This window comes from Drosophila elegans, unplaced genomic scaffold, assembly GCF_018152505.1.
Source record: "Drosophila elegans isolate 14027-0461.03 unplaced genomic scaffold, ASM1815250v1 contig_133, whole genome shotgun sequence".
Taxonomy (NCBI): domain Eukaryota; kingdom Metazoa; phylum Arthropoda; class Insecta; order Diptera; family Drosophilidae; genus Drosophila; species Drosophila elegans.
Window position 1 is genome coordinate 272,567 of NW_024545499.1, and position 19,569 is coordinate 292,135.

Consider the following 19,569-nt stretch of genomic DNA (forward strand, 5'->3'; position numbering starts at 1 on the left):
TGGAAATGTGTGCGAGCGCCTGAAAACGGAAAATGTCTGTGCACGAAGGTGTGGGTGGCTGGGCTTTTGTTTGTCCCAACAAAGGCAAGAAATAGCAGAAAAAATGTATAAAAAATAGCAAGGAGAAGGAGTTCACGGAAAAAGGAAAAGTGTAAGGAGCACGACCTGCTTGTAAACCAAAGAGCTCACACGCACGCGAGTGTGTGGCACATTAATCACACTAAAGAGTTTTACAAAATGCAACTCAACTCAACTCAACTCAACTCTACGCCGGAGCCAAAGCCAAAGCCAAAAGCTGTTGCTGTAGTTGCCGTTGTCACCACTTTAAGCTGCGGCTTAAAAATCGCGCCCATCTCGCGCGACAAGCGGCTTAGAGCTCAAGGCTTAGGCGGCTAGAAATCCGCGTCGTCCGCCAACGCCAACACTTGACGCTCTCCACCAATCCACAGTAAAACCTCAATAAACAACAACAATTCTCCATAATCAAAAAAAAAATTAAGCTAAATTAAACCATTGATTTAAATGGGAACCATTAATAAATCACTAAATTTTTAAAATCCCTTCAAAGATTTTTAAAACTGTCTTCAGAAAATTTTCCTATTAGAGGCACTTTCTTTTACAAGGTTTTTAGAAATAATGTTTATTAATTTTAAATTTTAAGATTTGTCTTTATCGTAAGTGGTTCTGTTTTGTCAAACGTAAAACTTAAATTTTTCTTTAAATTCAATGGTTTACGTTATGTTGCAGTTTTAAGAATTGGCCTTGTCGTATTGGTTATGTTTTGTTAAAATGTAAAACCTAAATTGTAGTTTCTAAAACTTTCTATAAAAGTATTTTTTTTGAGAACACAAGCATTTTTAAAGTTATAGAAGCTCGACTGTATGACTCAAACATGAATGCAATATTCCTGCCGAGGAGACGCTTTTTGTGCTTATTTTTCATTTATTTGATTTCATTTCCTCTTTGTCGAGCATTTTTCTGTGCGAAGGAAACACCTTCATCCTCAAAACTCCCATCTCCCCTTTTCTCACTCTTGTTCTTCCAGTTCTCAGTTGCCTTATTATGTCGTTCTTAGCACTTTTGATTACTTTTTATCCGCTTTGGCCGCGGGTTTCATAGCTCACAGCATTCTGCTTTTGTTTGCTGTTGCTGGTTTATATATCCTATCCTCCCGCCCGGATTTTCCCCCGAAAACCCACCTCCATTGCCACCACGCCCCCCGCCCCCTGTTCCGGTGTGACTAATGACGTTGTGGACCATGGACAACGCTTGCGTTTGTTTAGTCCCCAACCAAATCCCCATCCCCATCCCTATCCCCAACCCCAAACCAAAGCGGTGATGTAAATAAATGAAATAATATTATTTTGCTGTTGTCCCGCCATGAAAAATTAACGCTGACCACTCTTGACTTCTTTTTTTGTTTTCGTTGGTTTTTATTTTGGTTTATCTCTGTGTGTTTTTTTTTTGCACGCTTTTGGTTTTCTCACTGCGGACAGCTTGGATTTTTGCTTTCATTTGTCAAGTGGCGCTGAATCGTTGTTAAAATACTCTATTGTTAGGGATTTTCACAATATCTGTGGGTCCAGTGTTAACCGGAAAAGTTTTTTTTGTATAAATATAATGAAATAAATTCCATTTACTAAAAATGCTGTATGTTAATTTTCAACCGCATTCGGTAAGATATGTTCAAAACTGACTAAAATGTTGTACCAAGCAAATATTAAACAAAAAAGATATTTATTTTTCCTCACTATATATACACTTTCAGAATGTTTTAAAATCTAGGTTATTGAATAATATTCTTACTATTCTACAATAAAATATAAAGTTTCTCCGAGGGTAATAGAAAAGAAGGTTTGCCAAAAAGAATTGTCTGCACTAGAATTAATTTACTCTATGACAATAAAAGAGGAAATAAAACCGTGTTCGCAAGGGGAAGTGGAAAAGTTTGCTTGCTCAGGCTGTTATTTAAAAAGCATTAATCACATCCATAAAACTCCTTAGTGCTTAGCTGGAAAAGAAGATAAATAGCTTATAAATAGATTTCCCACTGACGTAGATGTAGATCGAATCGATGGCGGAAATGGAATAAGAACTCAAGCCAACTGACATGCCAAAAATAGTAAATGATTAACCAAATGGAATTCCCCTTGGCATTACAGGTGCTATTCAATCGCCCTCGATAAAGGTAAGTCCAATGAATCGAAATTCCACGGTCACCTCCAATTCATAGCCATAAAATCGGAACTCTGGGAGAATACCTATGCGAAACTTGAATGTAAATATTGCTTTGTCTCCAATTTTTCGCATTGTGAGTGACAAATGTGGCTCAATGTAATATGATGTTTTGTATGAGAAGTGCGTTGTATGAAGTAAAGCTTATGATGCAAATAAAACAACTTTAAGTACCCGTAAGAGTTGTGATTCAATTCGTAAAAGGAATTTTTTTTATAAAAACTATGTCATGTCATTGTTTTTCGGTTATATTAATTCTTGTTCATTCATATTATTATCAAGTTATATCTCAACTAATTTTTGTTTTCTTTTTTGATATTCTTTAAAGAATTATTTTAATTATTATTTCCCCATATTGCAATATAGATATATTTTGAATTTTGCTTAATTATATCAACCACTTAATGTCCAAAATCTTCTAAAATTCCCCTTCTCAGAAATTCAAACCTTTAACTGCCTTTCAGATCAGCTACATACACACTCGTCTGTGAATATGTATTTTGCGATTTGATGCCAAATTGAACAATCGGTTGAGTCGCGCCCAACTCCCCGATTCAACAGCGGGGGCACATCACAAACTCAAAATCAAAACCAAAAGCAATTAAAATGCAAAGCCATAGAGCGTCTCATAGGGTAGAAATTTATACAAATGTGACGTTGATGAGGAGTTGCCCCCGCTGATGATTTTTGTTTTTTCGTTGTCGGTTTTGATTTTTTATTGAAATGTCGACATGCTTACTAATCAACGCAGCGGTCAAAGAGTGGGAAAGAACCACGAGAACTTCTCTTTTTATTAATCATGCGCTGAATGCACAAAAAGATCGGGCAATCGGGAGGGGGGATCGGGATTCCCTGTCTGGGGACAGGAAATCGAAACCGAAATGCAACGACAGTTGGACCAACGTATTTGGTTCGATGTTCCCGCTTTCAGTCCAAACGTCGTCAAAGAACCGTTGGCTGTGGCCTTTTGAAGCCGCCTTGGATCCGAAATGTTCATTGACTTTAATTTATGCCTGACGAGTGTTTATTGTTTGCATATTCTTTTGCCCTGACACTTTTCTTCGTTCTTTTTCTTGCGATAGCAATGAAAGTTTTCATTGTAAAAGGGAAATCCCTTTTTTGGGCTGGGCTAGGTATATACAAGTATTTTCATATTTGGGCTGGGCCGGGCCATCATCCATCCCGACCATCCTCTCCATTGACCCAGAAAACGGAATACAATAAGAAAATGTTGCGCCCGCCTTTTTTGTTTGTAAGTGAAATTTTTGAAAAACGCTATCAGCCAAAATGTCTTTCGAAGATGTTTTCCACGCGTTGGCGTTGAGTGATGGGAAAAGCCCGTAAAATTGTGTTAACGGGGGGGCTTAGGAAGGGACACATCTGTATTATGTTGTCAGCTGTGAGTGGAGGTCCACGCTAATGAAACCGATAATGAATGGGTTAATAGATCTCCATAAATAAGAATTGTTGAAGGGGCGTAGCTGCATTGAAGTTCTTCGGAGTGAAAGCATTAATTATCAGAAATTCTCATGGGTTTAATGATGGGATAGATAACTGTTAACTGGAATAGTTATAAAGCTTAAATGGTTTGTGTTTTTCAATAGTTTTTAATTAACCCAAAAATAACACGATATAAATGGAATCTTCTAAAGGCAGTAGGTAATATTAAAAAATATGTAATATTTTTGTAAATGTTTTAAATATATTTAAATGTTACAAATTATCAATATAGAAATGTAAGAACATATAAAAATAAAAATATAACAGCTTTTTGGAAATTAAAATAAATTAAACTTTTTATACGGACATTTATAGTGCTTTAGACTTATTTGGAACAATGATCACAAATTGACCAGGAAGTAATATTGCACCTACCCTTAGTGGGTTAGCTTACGTTTATTAAATGAAATCAGTTGTAAAATTAAATTTCCTTAAAGAGTGACACATCATATACTAAAAAGGCGATTACAACCAATTTACATATGAGTCACAAAAGAAATCAATAAAGTTTATTTAAGTATAAGTATAACTAAGGGCTTAGAAATATTTCCCAGTTTAAAAACTATTATCTCATAATATAATTCCGATCTCGTTGAAGTCCCCAAAGATTCCTCCAACCAAACATGACCTCATTTCGACAGCCCCAAATTGATTACATCTTCCCTAAAGTCAAATCTAATTCACCGATCTGTAATTATGTGTCATTCATTGGCAACTGATTTCCCCCGCAAACGGCTGGCCCTAAAATGGGCCAAAAGAGATCCGAAAAGCACTTTATTAATATCCGATATTTAACCCAATTTCTAGAGCATGACGCTAATTGTATTTTAAATATTTTTTTGCCACCGATTGCTCACCTTCTGCTCCACAAAAATACAACTGAAATCCACAATTTGCCGTTAAGTTTAACAAATACAAATTTACACTTTTTTTGTTGATCAATTAACACGCACACAAAGATCCAAACTCTCTTTTCTATATGCTTTTTACACACTTTTTGCCAAGCAACGTAAGTATTTCGTAATATTTGTTGAACTTTGGAAATTTCTTTTTCGCACAAAGAATATTATACTTTCACACTGTGACGAAACCCGGGTGCTATATGTTACTATGTTTTTTTCCCCGCACAAATTTGCATAAAAAACGAAACGAATTTCTGTGCGATGATCAAAGCCGCAGCTCAAGAAAAATCTCGCGTGGGTCGAAGCGCACGCGCACAATATCTTAACTCGCTCTCGACGTTGGGTATTTGTATTTGTTCAAGTTCTCTGGATATCTGGATATATGAATATCTGGATATCTGGCAGCAAAAGTTCTGAGCACTGAGATCGCGTAAGACACCGAACCGGTCGGAGCGACGAGCTCCAAGCTAATGAAAAGCCGAGGTTCTGGGATCCCGAGAGTTGAGTGGCCAGAACGCTAAGCTAAGTCCGCTGCCGGCGTTGACGTCGACGTTGCAGTCGCAGTTGCCGTCGCCGTCGCTGTTAACTGGCCCGACTTAACAGGGCTATGTTAAACCGGTCCTATATATCTATATATATATACACGCTATTTTCTCTCCATCCATCTCCCGCTTTGTTTTGGGCTCTAATTTCTAAGCAAACGCTGGACGGTGAGAGATTCAAGATTCGAGATTCGGGACTCGACGAGAGATTCCCTCAGATAAACGGCAAACAGTTGTTTAATAGTTTTCTTTGAATTTTGAGCATTTTTATGTTGCTGCTGGTCGTTTGATTTGTTTGCCGAGAAACGCGACTCTCGCAGGTATTTAAGTTTCATTAACATCTCGAAGGTCTGAGGAAAGGTCTGTGTCAACCATTATTTGGTGGCATCGTTATATTCTGCGTCTTTGTGTGCGGTGCGTGTGAATTTTTTATGGTTCATTAAAATTAAGAGCAGAGCCTGCCTTTTCGTAGTTTATTTATAGCAGAAGATTGGCATTTGGGAGGGACTGTGGGAGACTGTGAAAGACTGTGAAAGACTGTGAAAGACTGTGAAAGACTGTGGCTGCCGAAACTTAGTCGAGGCAATGAACTTGGCCTGTAATGCATGCTAAATCTGGCAATATGGCAATCTGGCAATTTCCGTGCGAAAAGGGGGAGAGGTTGGAGAAACTGTCACAGACATGATTTACGATAAGTAAACTTTAGAATATTCAATCGCTCTGGCATAAAAACCTTTCAAAATGCCGCAAGGCCAAAGCCATCAAAAGAGCCATAAAAAAAGGCAAAGCATGAAATATGAGCACAAATTATGAACAGACATCACGTCAAAGGATTAACAAGACCGAAAACTCAGGCGGATTTCAAGGAAGTCCGTCAGCGAAGGCATAAGCAAGACGCAACGGTCGATAAAAATCTAACAAAGTTTGGCTTTTCGCTGGGCGCGTTAAATGGTCAACACCCATATCGAAGGGTCTTTGAAGTCTGTGCTTAAAATGCAGATTATGTGCGTTGATTAAATATTGTTTTTTAATTTCTTTTCAGTCAGGCTGTCTAAATTAAAAATGCACAGGCGTGTGGGAAATGCATAGGAAAAGATTTGATTGCTGGCCTTGTGCATGCCGAGCACGTACCGGTGCATAATAAAAAGAAAACATATATGTATGTATAAAAGTGAAAAAACATGAGGAGGGACAGCAGAAATATTCAGAAGAGGCGGGGAAAATTCAGAAAGGCATGAGTGCGAAAGATTGTTCTTATCAGCGCCAGTTCGTTGCCTCAGTCTTTCGTTTTGGCCTTATCAAATTTGTGGAAATCGCTTATAACGGTATAAGGGATTTATCAGGAAACTGTCGGAAGATTTGCATAACACACACTCAGCGGCCAGACAGCTAAAATAAATCTCCAGGCTTTTGTTCGCCTTTGTGCGTGCGCCAATTCTGCGAGCAACCCACACACTGCACACACTACACACTCTGCAGATCATCGCGCACCACTTTGCCACACTCTGCACCACTCCGCTGCCCACTCACTCATGCAAATGAAGCAGTTGAAGCGGCTGAGTCTGCGATCTAAAATTAGCTGCAACTTTTGTTAGGCTTCAGTGACTCCGCTTGCACTTTTGTCGCTGTTTTATTTGCCGTTTCGGTTTTTATTTCAGTTTTGAGCGTTTTTTCTTGCCGCGCTTTGCCTTTCTTTGGAAAGCTTGTCCGCCCGTTGATTGATTGCCCGCTGCAGATGCGGGCTGGGTCTTCCCTGAATGGCGACTCCGGCGTGCGGGCCCAACATTTGTGCACTCCTCCTCCTCCGCTGGCCTCCCTTCTCTGGTCCGTCTCCATCTTTCCCAAGCTCGGACGCTGTGCCTTACATTATTTGACTGCCGACTGGCCCCGGCTCTTTGAATTTTACGCTTAATTTGCCTTTGATTGATGTTTTAGCGTTTGATTCATACGAAAAGTTAGTTAGTGCGGCGGTTCACTGAACCCGCCAACTGCAGCGGTCAAGCGAGGGTTTCTTAAAAGATATCTGGGTTGGTTCAAAAAAATATGGTTTATGTATTTATATATATTTATATTTCTTATTTAATATTTCATGGTCTTTTAATTTTATTTTCCGTTATAAAAGCTATCATTACCTTTAAAACTTTTTAAACATGGCTTTGAATAGCTTGCAGATTATTTACTCAAGAGTGGTCTTTTATGTGCTGCAGGTCGTCCTGTCAGTATAAGCCAACTAGTCATACTTAATTTTTTAACTTAATTGAAACATACACAACCAACTGTATTATGTTTTATTTGAAAATTATAAAAGTTACTTTTACAGTTGTAATTTGAAATAAAGCGTTTGCCTGTAATATTCGAAATACTCTTACTAATAAAATGTTGATGTTATATCAGTTGGATAGTTTTATCAAAAGAAAATAAAATTCTAATCGCTTAAGTTGGTAAAAGAATGAAATGTAAATTAAATTTTACTTCGTCATGCTCAGCTATAAATTTTCATTAATTTTCTTTCAAGAATTACTTCTTTCGATTCTATTAATTTGTCAAAAAGGGTGTATTCTATTGTATTTCTTATTTATATTTATGTTTATACATCGGAAAAGTTTTCATCCCACCCTCGCCACCATATTTACTTTCATAACTCATACAATAGCTGACTGACAACTCAACTTGCATTCTTTGGCTGCCTATCTCCGCATCTGCCACTACCTGTGGCACCACCTGTACCGCCCCCACCCGCTAACACCACCATGTGTCCGTACATTCATCAAGTGAACAGCTGACCCACTTCGCCGCTGGAACTGTTGACTGCCCTTTTGTGATTTGGACACAGGTTGGAAAGCAATTAATTACATTACAACGTGGCCACCGCCACCGCCACTTCCACCATACAACCGCACCACCATACCTCCAAAAACCACTAGCACCACCACCACCACCACCACCAAAAACAACAGCAATGAAATTGTGAGCAGCTCCAAAGGCAGCGTCAATCAATCAGCAAGCATTTTGCCAGTCAATGGCCTTAGTGGAAGTCAAAGCAAATATAGAACCAGAACCAGAACCACAAGTATAAACATTTTGCTATTTCGCCGGTGGAAGGAATCGAACCCGCGACTTCACGCTCCGGGTGCCATTATCATTATTTATTTGGTGCGACAAACGTTTCGCCACCAATTAGGGCGAGAATCGCGGACATTTTTCATTCTCCACGGCAGCGCAGCAGCAGCGACAGGAATGGCTGAAAGTTGCCAATTTGGCTTTCGTTTTCGGTTCACTTATGGCCATGGGTGAAAAGTTCTCAGGCGACTTTCGGTTCTTTGCTAGTTGGATACAGTAAGGACTCCTCAGTGAAATATTTGAAAGCTGATTTGATAACATAAAGGTCTACAACATTTCGAATTAATTCCGAATTTGAATAGAAAGAACAATAAACTAAGAATGTGGTTAGGAACACCAAAAAAAAGCCTTATCAGTCGCCATTTATTTCGGAAATCTGTAATAAATAGTTTTTGGACTTTAAAAAAGTTTAATTTTAAGATAATTAAAAAAATGTTTATTGTTTTTAAATGTAATGAATATAATAAATAAATTGAGTACAGTTTTTTTTTGCTGTGCATTCTATAATCTTATATCAGCTTAAAATCTCTTTTATTTAACATGAGATGAAAATAAGGGCCTAAGTATTTAAACAAAAACAATGATTTCTTAGGATATAAATGCCCAAAAACAATATTTGTCCTCAATTTTTTGTTGCCTTGGTATTTCTGAAAAATTTTAATGATTATTTAATTACATATATATATATCTTTGTAAATAAATTTGCTTTTTTCTTTAAAAGAAATTTGGTTGGCGAACTTTTTAGCGAGCAAGAGTAGAGTACATTTTCAAGCGATCTCTGTAGTTTCCTATTTCTATATCCGAGCCTTAATAGGGCTGCAAGCTCGACTGGCAGCAGCATCCGAAACTGGCTGAAACAATGCCCTGTTATGGATCCGCTTAACAAGGATGACGGCTCCCAGCCAGAGGCAGTAAAGTCAGCCGGCAGAGCGGTGGATTCCATATTCAAATGCGAGCAAACATGTACAGCATCCGCATCCTACATACAAACGGAAAACGAAACAACAACACAACCAAGGGCAGCTCCACCAAAATCAACAAGAAACCCAAAGGAAAACCCCAAAAAAACAGAGAAAAATGGTAAAAAAACACAGGCGAAGAAACGACTTTCGGCATCACGTTTCACGAATTCGCAGCAGAACACGGCCCCGACTTCTGGCACATTGAAAGAAAACAAAAGCAGCGAAACACCCAAAGCCCAGAGCCCAGCACCACACACAAAAAGATTGAAATAAACACGGCTCAGAGCCAAAGCAATAAGTAAAAGTTGCTGCCAAAACGAAGAACCAGAAGAGTTGCAGCGGCAGAAGAAGCGGCAGCAATCTTTGTAATGTATGCTCCTCGGTGCGATTCATTGTCCGACTCCTCCGTCACCACCCGCATTATATCCCAGCTACATCCCAACCATATCCCCCCCCGCAAAACATCCCCCTCAAGATCGGCGGTTCTGCACGCGCTCACGTTTGGGAGCATCGAGAGCAGCGAAATATTGGGAGAAAATTGCAAATAGAGGAAAACAAATCTTAAATTATAAATGGCACTCGGCGACTTGCCAATGCTCTGAGAATCGAGAAACAATTGGTGAGGAAATTAATAGAACACAATAACGATATACACAATATAAAAATTAACACCAAAATGGCAGAGCCATGTATAAACATCCATCATCAATTAAGTGTAGAAGTGTAAATGGTATGTCCCATAATTTTTTGAAGATCCAGTATTTAATACATTTAAATTGGAAAAGAGATGCCGTAAAAATTAAATATAAAATGAATGTTTAATGTTTAAATAATATTCAAATTTAGTAAAAACGGTTACATTTTAGCTCAAAAAATAAAGACTAAAATAAGTAATAGAAAAAGATTTCACTATATATAAAAGCTAGGAAATTAACTCTTTAAATTATCTAAATAGCATTTGGTTTATTGAGCATTTAAATTACCAACAAATAAAATATAGCATGAAGTGCAATTATTAAAGAATTAAAATACAAATACAAATGGATCGAATCGAATAGTTTAAATATTTCCTATAAGTTAAATGTTTGTATCACCTTTTAAACTTTAAGTACTAATCAAAATTGATCTTTTAAAATATTAAAGTGCTTTAATGCAGAATATAGCTAAAACTTATTTATAGTTTATTTATGCCCACATATAGTATGTATTATATAATTGCTAAAATGTACTATAAATATTATTTTGCGTTTCTTTCTGTGTAAGTCACCTCTGGCTTAACTGGTGAACAGAAAAATTGGGAACAATCAATGCGAATGATAAGAAAATGCAATCAATTGAAATTCGCATTTAAATCCCTTCGCAGAGCATTCCCCAAACGACGTTTGCTCCTGCATTTCCCATTTTAATTTCTCTGCCGGATAAAGTGAAAATTCGTTGGCTCTGCTTATGGCTTTCCCCTCCGTTCTCAGTTCTCATTTCTCTGGCTTTGTGTATTCACTTTTTCGTAGCCCCCAATTGACATTTTGGCAGTCATGCACTTCCTTTTCCTTTTGCTAATTTATCGTTGCCACATATGAGTGTGTGTGCTCCTTAGCTGCCTGAACCCTTCTTCTTTTTGAGAAGATATAGCTACCGAGTGCAACTGCAGTTGCATTCTTATCGAAACCGCACAATCAGCAAAGGAAAAAAGGGAAAAAGTCAATCACTGGCAATGATGATGATGATGATGATGATGATGTGGATGCTCTGGATGTTGCTGCTTCTGCTGCAGTTTCAGTTGCAGTTGCAGTTGCGGATGCGGATGAGTGCAAAAGTTACAATTTCAAAACAAATAAATTCATGCTGCAGGCTAAAAAGGGCAGCCCAAATGGTCGGAGGAGTCGCTGTCTCCGGCTTTTCGCCCTAAGCAAACAAATCAAGGAGCGACTCTCGACTCGACTCGACTCTCTTTTTGCCGGCAGTTAAAATGCAATGGGGCTTGACTTCAATTGTTCTACTGAAAAAGGGGAAGAACAAAACCTATATATACCAAAAAAAAAACTGCAGCAATTATTTCTTGACTCGCTTGCACATAAACGCTTTTTGTCCTTTTTCTTGCCTGCACTTAAAGCAAAATGTTTTTTTACTATTTCAGAAGAGTACCATTGAAGTCGAGTTTAAAAGAGTTCAAGAGGTGCCTAAATAATCATTACATTTAATTACATTTAATTAGTATTTAATAAAATGCGAATAGGCTGACGATGTTTTTTTGTTTTCCTTGTTTTGTAATTATAAATATATAAACATAGTTAAATTAAAGGCCTGTAATTTGAATTGCCCTTTAATTACTTATGCTTAATACTAATTGAAAGCATTTAATGCATTTATTTTGTACACATAAATTATTAACTGGAAATACATCGTTTTAATGTGTGATTATTTGTAAAGCAAAAATCACTTAATTGGTAATGCCATTCTCTTTATTCATTTCAATAAAAATCGCATTTAAAATGGATTCTGAAATAAAGGTAAAACTGCAGAATATGAGGAGATTATGGTCAATCATTTTTTTCGACACCTGACTAAGTCCTTTTTATTACATCGTGGCATACGTTTGTAGCATTTTTTTTTTGTGTGCATCACTCAGTGTGCTTCTTTTAGTATCAGCTACAATAATAATCCAATGCTGGCACTTTTCCGCTGACCCTCTAGCTCCTGCTATTTGTTTGCTCATTTGCTTATTTGCATGGAAGCAATGGCAATGTCGTGCTAACTTTTGCCCCCGAATCCCCCCAACTGGAGTTTATGTGTGGCTTCCTGGCAGAAACTCCTCTCAGACTGTGTGGACCTCGGCATCCATATGCATGTTTTGATTTCGATTTCAATTTCAGTTTCATTTGTGGGTCTTCGGCAGGCTGTCTCAGCATGCAATTGTTCTTTTTTGCCTGACAACTTCTGGTCTATTTATATTTGTTTTCTGCTGATCTCAAAGTCAGCACATTGAACTTATACAAATGCCAGCGGGGCAAAATACGAGTTCTATCACGAGAACATTCAAATAATGTTTTGCTGTTTGGTCCTGGCTTTTGTCCCCAGTTGTTGGCTTTGTTTGCTTGGCTTTTTGTGAGCCTCAAACACGCCCATTTACCGCCTCCTACTTGGTGAAACTTTCGATGCAAATTTCAAGGAAAAATTTTCGTTTGGAGCCTCCAGCCGACAAATAGTTTTTTTTAATGTTGGTCTTTATTCTTGTTCAAACAGAAATAATTAATAAATAGTTGATTGCACAAGTCTTTATGCAGAAAATCATTTTAAAATTGAGTTTAAATCGTTGAATGCTTAATTACTTTAAAATGAATGCAAACGGACGGTAGAATTTAATTAAATTAAGGAAACATTTTAAACAAGTTTGATTATTTCAATTTTATTATTTAATTTATTTTACTTTGAAATTGTTTATTATCATTACGACATTCTAAAAAACAACATTTAATAAATAAAAGGTCATTTATGTAATACGTTTTTCTTAAAGCAAAAGTAATTGAAACAAAAAGAAAAACACTTAAAAAATTGATGATATTCAATTTACTTATTAATACGTATATCGCGTTATAAACTAATTAATGTTGATCATGTGAACAAATGCGATCAAAGATAGAATTTCAATGGGAATAGTTAGTCATTCGTAAATTCCAAACATTTAACCTTGAACTTGGAGTCATCGGCGTTGGCATCTGGGCAAGGTCAGTTAGGCAAATTCAGCGAAATAACTAAACCAAACCAGTCGGGCAACCCACTTCTTTCCCTTTCCCTCCTCCTCCCCCAAAAACCACCCACTGCTGGGCAGCTGAACAAAGCTTAGACTAACGTAATTTAATAAAACGTTTAGCCGATTAGATACGTTCGGTGTGTGCACTTAAATGTATCCATTAGATACGCTATCTGGGCTGCTCCGCAGATACGGGAGGCGGCAAGTGCAACGAACGAGCCGAGCAGCCACAGCGTCTCCGGCAGCAAAAGTGGCAGCAGCTGCACTTGCTGCTTGCCCCAGCCAAAGTCAAACGAAAGAGTCAGAGCCAGAGTCAGAGGCAAAGCCATAGTCTGGACCCAAAACGCTAACGAGACTTTGGCCACGCTCTCCGTCTTGGCCAGCGATTGCATTTTGGTCTTGGCGTTTCGGGTAGGACGCTCCCTTTTACCGCGAGACGGTTTTACTTTTGTGCGACTGGCTGGCCAGGAACTTGCTCTTACTCTTAGCTCTTGGCCATGGTAAATCTGCGCTGCCAATCGCTAAAATTATTGCGCTCAATCTTTGTTATTAGATTAACTTCTATTTTGTTTTCCTATTTGACTTTGCCATAAAAGCGAATCGAGCTTGGCCCGCCTGCAGTAACTACCAAAAAGGGTATTTACGACTTGGTCATAATGTTTGGCCATCGAAAAGGGAAAGGAGGCGGGCGGGGGCACCAAATTGGATGCAGTTCGGGTATTCCAACTGATTGGACTATGATGGGGCACATTTGAGATGGGTCTAATGATGTTTGCGTTTGAAATATGATAACAAATTTTGTTTGCCTTGAGATTCTGGCTATTTTGCCGCAAAGAGGTCTTTAAAGGAAGGGCTCTTCCGTGGTGTAAACAAATGATGTTTAGCTCATCTTGTCTTACCTGCTGAAATTGATTGATTTCTGCAGGTTTTTCATAGAGTTCCGAAGGCTCTTAAAATATTTATCAGTAAACATAACTTTTTGTTTTTGGATATTTGATATCGACAAAAATTTTATTAAGTTGTTTTGTTCTTTGGCTTACAATGTTGTCAAGAATTCAATCTCATGGTTTTTTACGATTGCTCCCGGAAAAAAAATTTAAATACAGTTTAATATTTGTTCCTTCCAGTCTGATTTTTGATTTCATGGCTTCAGATAAGTTATCATATCTTTACACATTTATTCTACATTCATTACATTGAAAAGTTCATCAATTTTAAAAATTTTCAACCATTTTTAAACTTTTTTAATTTTTTCCTCAAAATGCATTTACCTGAAAGAGCATTCTCAGTTCGATTTAAGCTCGCAAGTAAGACCAACTTTCTTGTTATCTGCTGCTGCCGTTGTCTTGGCCATTTGAAAACTGAAAGTGCGCCCGGTCAGCGTCTTAGTTGGCATCGGAGCGAGAGGGTTACGGGTCTTAGTTAGCCAAAGCCAAAGCCAAAGCTAAAGCCAAAGCCAGAGTCAGACCCAGAGCCAGAGCCAAAACTAAAGCCAAGTCTATAGCCATAGCCATTGCATTAGCCATGCCCAGACCCAGACCCCTGCATTCGGCTTGGCTTCATTTGTTTTTACTGCCTGGCATTTTGTAGTCATGTCCATTACAAAAGCTGTTGCTCTGCCGCTGCGGCTTGCTGCCCATTTTGCCGATGCTTTTGGCCATCTTCTGGCCCGGCTTTATCAGCCTGGAGTCTGAGTCTGAGCCTGCCTGTTTTGGGGCTTTTAAATTGGTTTTGTGTTCGCTGGCTGCTCGGCCTGCCAAGCTTGTGGCGCATCAATTGCAATGGCCATTCCACTTGGCAGTGGCAGCCTCTATTCTACATAACATTTGCGGCATTTAGAAAGGCCAACTTTCCTTTGTTACTCCAACTGTGATGCAACTTTCGTTGCAACTTGCCAGCCGTCTTACGTCATTAGCTTCATTCTGGTGCGCTTCCCATAAAATATGATTCACGTCTCTAATTAGAAAGAAAGCTGCCTTTGAGCGGCTAATGAATGAGAAGGTGAACTTTTTTGTCGGAACTAAAATGTTCTGTGAACACAAGCATGTTTGTAATTTGAGATCTTGAAATGAAAATACGAATTTTACATAAAAATGAATTCTCTAAAATATATTTGTTATGTTATTAATAACATAACATATAACATATATAATAAAATTAGCTTACTATACATAACGCGAATATAAATATATATTCTTGATTTAATAGTTAGAACTTAATTGTGTTAAACCAATCACGTCTAGCAGTATTTAAACTATTCCAATGTCAAGATTAGAGCATTCTTGAATCAAGGCAGAAATTCAAGAGACTTTCTATTCGGTTACTTAAAGTGGTTACGAAATATTACCCAATGGTTGAAACCTTTTGGTAGTATTTTCATCCACAGTGTGCGTGTGACAAGTGCGGTGTAATTGAAAGAAATTAAAAAAGGTAAGCGACAAAGGCGACAGCGAACACAATGGTAATGATGCTCGGGCCGTTGACGATAATGTGGCGCGGAAGTGGGTTAAGCCGCTTAAATGTTCTGCTCCTCCGGCTTCCTCTGGCCAACTTCTTCCCCCCAAGCTCTTTTGCGCACTTTTCGTACGCGCGATGCCGCCGACATGTCTGAAAATCCGGCCAGAGAGTGGAAGTGCCGGAGCGACGGAGGATTTCTTTCCTGCATTTAAATTGCGCACGCATCAAAATTAAGCTGGCCGCAATTAAAAGCAGAGAAAGTGAATCCCGACTCCGCCTCGAGATTTATCTCACAACCGCTTTGATGGTCTGATGGTCGTTTTGGAAGCTTTTACTCACGCGTGCCACGATTCTATTTGGGTTTATGGGGTCAGCTGCCCTTCGGTCTCTCGGCTCACACTTACCTGCAAATAGATAGAAATCCCAGATAAGCATTAACAACATTTATGTGTAATTTGTTTTAACAACAGCGCTCAAAAAGAAACTGATTTATAATGGTTGGACTAAATGTTTTATGTTTTTATTAAGTGAAAATTACTAAAAAAAACCTTTTTTTTCTGCAGCTTGATGGCTCCAAAAATACAATTCTGGTTTAGTGGCACAAAGTACTTGTCTGCTGAAAGTTAATAAGTGAACTTGACAGCAAGCATTGGAAAGTGGGCTTGGCATGACAAATTGAGTAATCAAATTTGGCAGTAATAAAGTCAACTGAAAGTTGGAATTGTAAAGCCAATTACGAAATTTATTTCCAGTGTTCTTTTTGATGTTTTAGTTTCAAGTAAAAGACATAAAAAGTAATGGTAATAGATAAAGCAGTAAAAATGTGATGACAAAACAAAACTGTTATAGAACATGATTAAAGATTTTTTTATATGGAATTTTTCTTTTTCTTATAGCACATGTCTAATTTCTTTGAAAATGGTTTGCAAGTACTAAAAACGTTTATGTTATTGATTTAGGTTTCGTTCCTCTTTATTTTAGGGCGAATAAAATGCGTAATTTGGAAAAATATCAAACTTTTCAACTGTTATTGGTAAAATCTTTGAATGTAAATGAGGGTCTTGTACAGCTGACTTATAGTTTTCTATATTTTTATTTTTCTTTAATACCAAAAATTAATTGTAAACTCAAATATTAAACAACCTTTTTCTTAATATGTAATCTTTGCTCTTTTTTAGTTTTTTAGTAACAAGTAAAGGGTAAAGTTCTGCCCTTCAGGCTGTACAATATTCTTCCATAATTATTATTCCTCTCACACGTTTGACAACATCAAAATGCGATCAACAAATTATACATTTTTCAAACAATTTCACTTTGTTCCCACAACAAACAGCAACAGGTGGCGCATATCCAACACTAGAGCAGCCTAAACAAGTTTGCCGCATTAATTTCTAGACTGAGTCTGGTCAGGTCCGATCTGATCATCTTTTGCAGGTCTAGACGTCGCCACAGCGATTCCTTAATGAAAGCGTGGCGCCTGCTGCATCCCCGTGCCCCGCCCCTTTGGAAGGCGTCAAGTGTTTTAAATTGGAAATTTAATTAAAGAACTTTCCTGCACTTAACTCCAGTTAATTTATTTTGCTTCAGGCTGTTGCTTTGGCATTTTCCCGCACCGCACTGCATAAATTAGCCAAAACAAAAGCTTATTGAACCCAAGAGCAGCCGTCACTTCATGGTCACCAAATCAACGCAAATCGCTGTCAATAATAATACATAGAGCCGCCAAAGCAGACCGTCACAAAAGCTTAATTTTGTAGACCATTCCAGGCCGGCAAAATAAAGAAAAAAAAAATTATTTGGATTTTTTTTATTTTGCTTTGATTCACACGCTTTTTGATTCCAAACAATCGGCCTGCGTCAACGTCAATGTCCCCCACAGTCCAGTTCGGTCCGTCCGTCACTTGTCGTTCACGCTTGTGGCCAGCAAATTTGTCAAGAAAAAATCACAAAAAAAGCATAACAATACACGAAAAATGGCAAGAAAATTTAGATGGCAACAACAATTTAATATTTGCCATAAGGTCAGCATGTTGAGCGAGGGGAAACGAAATTAGTTTAACAAATGTAAATGAGAGGAAGAAATGGGTGGGGATGGATGGATTAACCAAAACAGTTACTGGCAAGTTGAACGCCCCTTTGTGGCGATTTAAAAGGTAGAAAGAAAGAAGTCGTTTATGAGGAAAAATATTAGGCTTGAAGGGAAATAAATGGGTACATTTGGGATACAGATATTGCTGGTATAATCTAGTCATCTTTATTTCAGTTTATTTTCATTAAAACAAAATAAATCGCCCAGTTTAATCTTTAAACGAAATTTTATTGCCCATTCAGGTAACATTAAATCAGACCCGAATGCATGCTAGATTATCTTATGCTATTTTAACGCGAGATAAAACATTTTTTTATAAATAATTTTGTTGCTTAATTTGATTTAGTTTTCAATGCTATTCTGTATTTCTTATCCATTCAAAAAAGTGTGTTGGAATCATATACTCATCCTTAAGATTTTTTTAGGCTAAATGGCGTAAGCGTTGATATTTAAAATCTGCTTGTCCGTATACTAATCGTCACTTCCCAAACTGACTTAATATATACATATTTTTCTATTGAGCCCATTAAACTTTCAGCAGTTGTCAGGCGCGAAACAAATGTGAGCCTATAATCATAATCGAACGGATCGGCAGACAGCGAGCCAGATTCGGAATCAAATAATAATTTGCTATTCCCATTAAACTAAATGACATAAGCACAAAGATTTACGCACTCGCGCAGAAACAAGAAATCAAATGTTGTCAGGCAGAGCTTCAAAATTGTAATGAGACAAAAGTTGGCCCACACACATTTGGTTAAGAGTGGGGAAACCAAGGGGGCGGGGGGATGGCCACGCCCCGCTCTTTGAAAGAGATTTTGATTAAAGAAGTTGTCACAGTTGTTTAAAGCGAACAAACAGCGCTCGTCGAACAAAAGCGGTTTGATAAGTGCGCGTGGGCGCCTTCTGCCAGCCCACCCCTGCCCTTGCCACGCCCCCCGCCCCTCAATATATACACAGCCTCCCATCCCGCTCACCATGCGGCCCATTTATTGGGTTTGCCAGCTCTATTTGCATAGCTCTCCTCCGTTTAAGCCTTGAATCGAATTGTGCGCCCTGACTTCGTGCCCGTGTATTATTGTAAAGACTTATATATACCATACACCAGATACAAAAAGTATCTGAGGCGACCGTTAAGTTTAAAGCTCACAGCGGTGACCTTGCCTTGGCTCATAGAGAAATCTCTTTGACTGGAGCGAACAATGGCGACGAAACGCCGAAAACCAAACGCCGTCGAGATTGCAGCAATAAATAATTAATAAATTTCTCTTGCCGATTCGACAGAAAAAAAAGGGTTACAAAAAACAAAAAAAAACCAACCCACGTGCAGCTTCAGTTATTTAAACCGGGAAGCAATTACCGTTGTGTCGTCGAAAAGCCATCAAGATATTCCCCCATTCAAATGGGCATTCAGTGCGTTGCATAAACATAAACTTAGTGATGCTTAAGGTCTAAATGAACACAAAGTTTAATATTACAATTATTGAATTTTATCCAAATTTAAATTAAAATATTATATATTATATTAGAATATATTTATACATATTTCTATAAATTTAAATTTTTTTTAACCTATTTTAATAACAACATCAAATTTAAAAGGTTTTTGACAATAAAATACTTTCAGATAAGCTTAAGTTTCAGCTCACATTAGCAAGCCAATATACTTTTGTTCCGCACTGTCCCTGCCTATGCACTACCAATTAATAAGAGCGAGAGCAACAACATAAGTGCAAATGGCAGTCGTTGAGAGAGGGAGTTAGCCAGCAGCGGGAAGAAATCGAGCGTGGGTGGGCGTGGATAAAACTTTCATTGGCCGCCTTCAATCAGAATAATGAACGGCTACAAAATCTGCAATCAGCGTAAGAGTAAGCCTGCAATTGCAGTTTTTATCTGATGGGATATCCCAGTGGTTGCATAATTTAAAGAGGGATAGCTTTTTGTCAAATGCTTAATATGCCTATCAGCTTTGCTGATTTTAGTATTATATTACAGCGAAATAATTCATAGATTT

At 37.9% G+C, this 19,569-nt stretch overlaps 1 protein-coding gene across 5 annotated transcripts in view; it reads right to left on the reverse strand.

Moving 5' to 3' along the window:
• Window positions 1-19,569, reverse strand: part of LOC108145150 (homeobox protein abdominal-A homolog) — a 93,313-nt gene that overhangs the window by 7,828 nt on the left and 65,916 nt on the right. Inside the window, exon 1 of one of the 5 annotated variants that reach the window (XM_017270367.2) lies at window positions 4,593-5,106. The exons of 3 other annotated variants lie outside the window; for them this stretch is intronic. The gene's annotated coding sequence lies outside the window, so the exon portion shown is untranslated. Of the gene's footprint in view, window positions 1-4,592; window positions 5,107-15,851; window positions 15,871-19,569 lie in introns of those variants that run through there. One more of the 5 variants, XR_005977027.1, reaches the window with a different exon arrangement.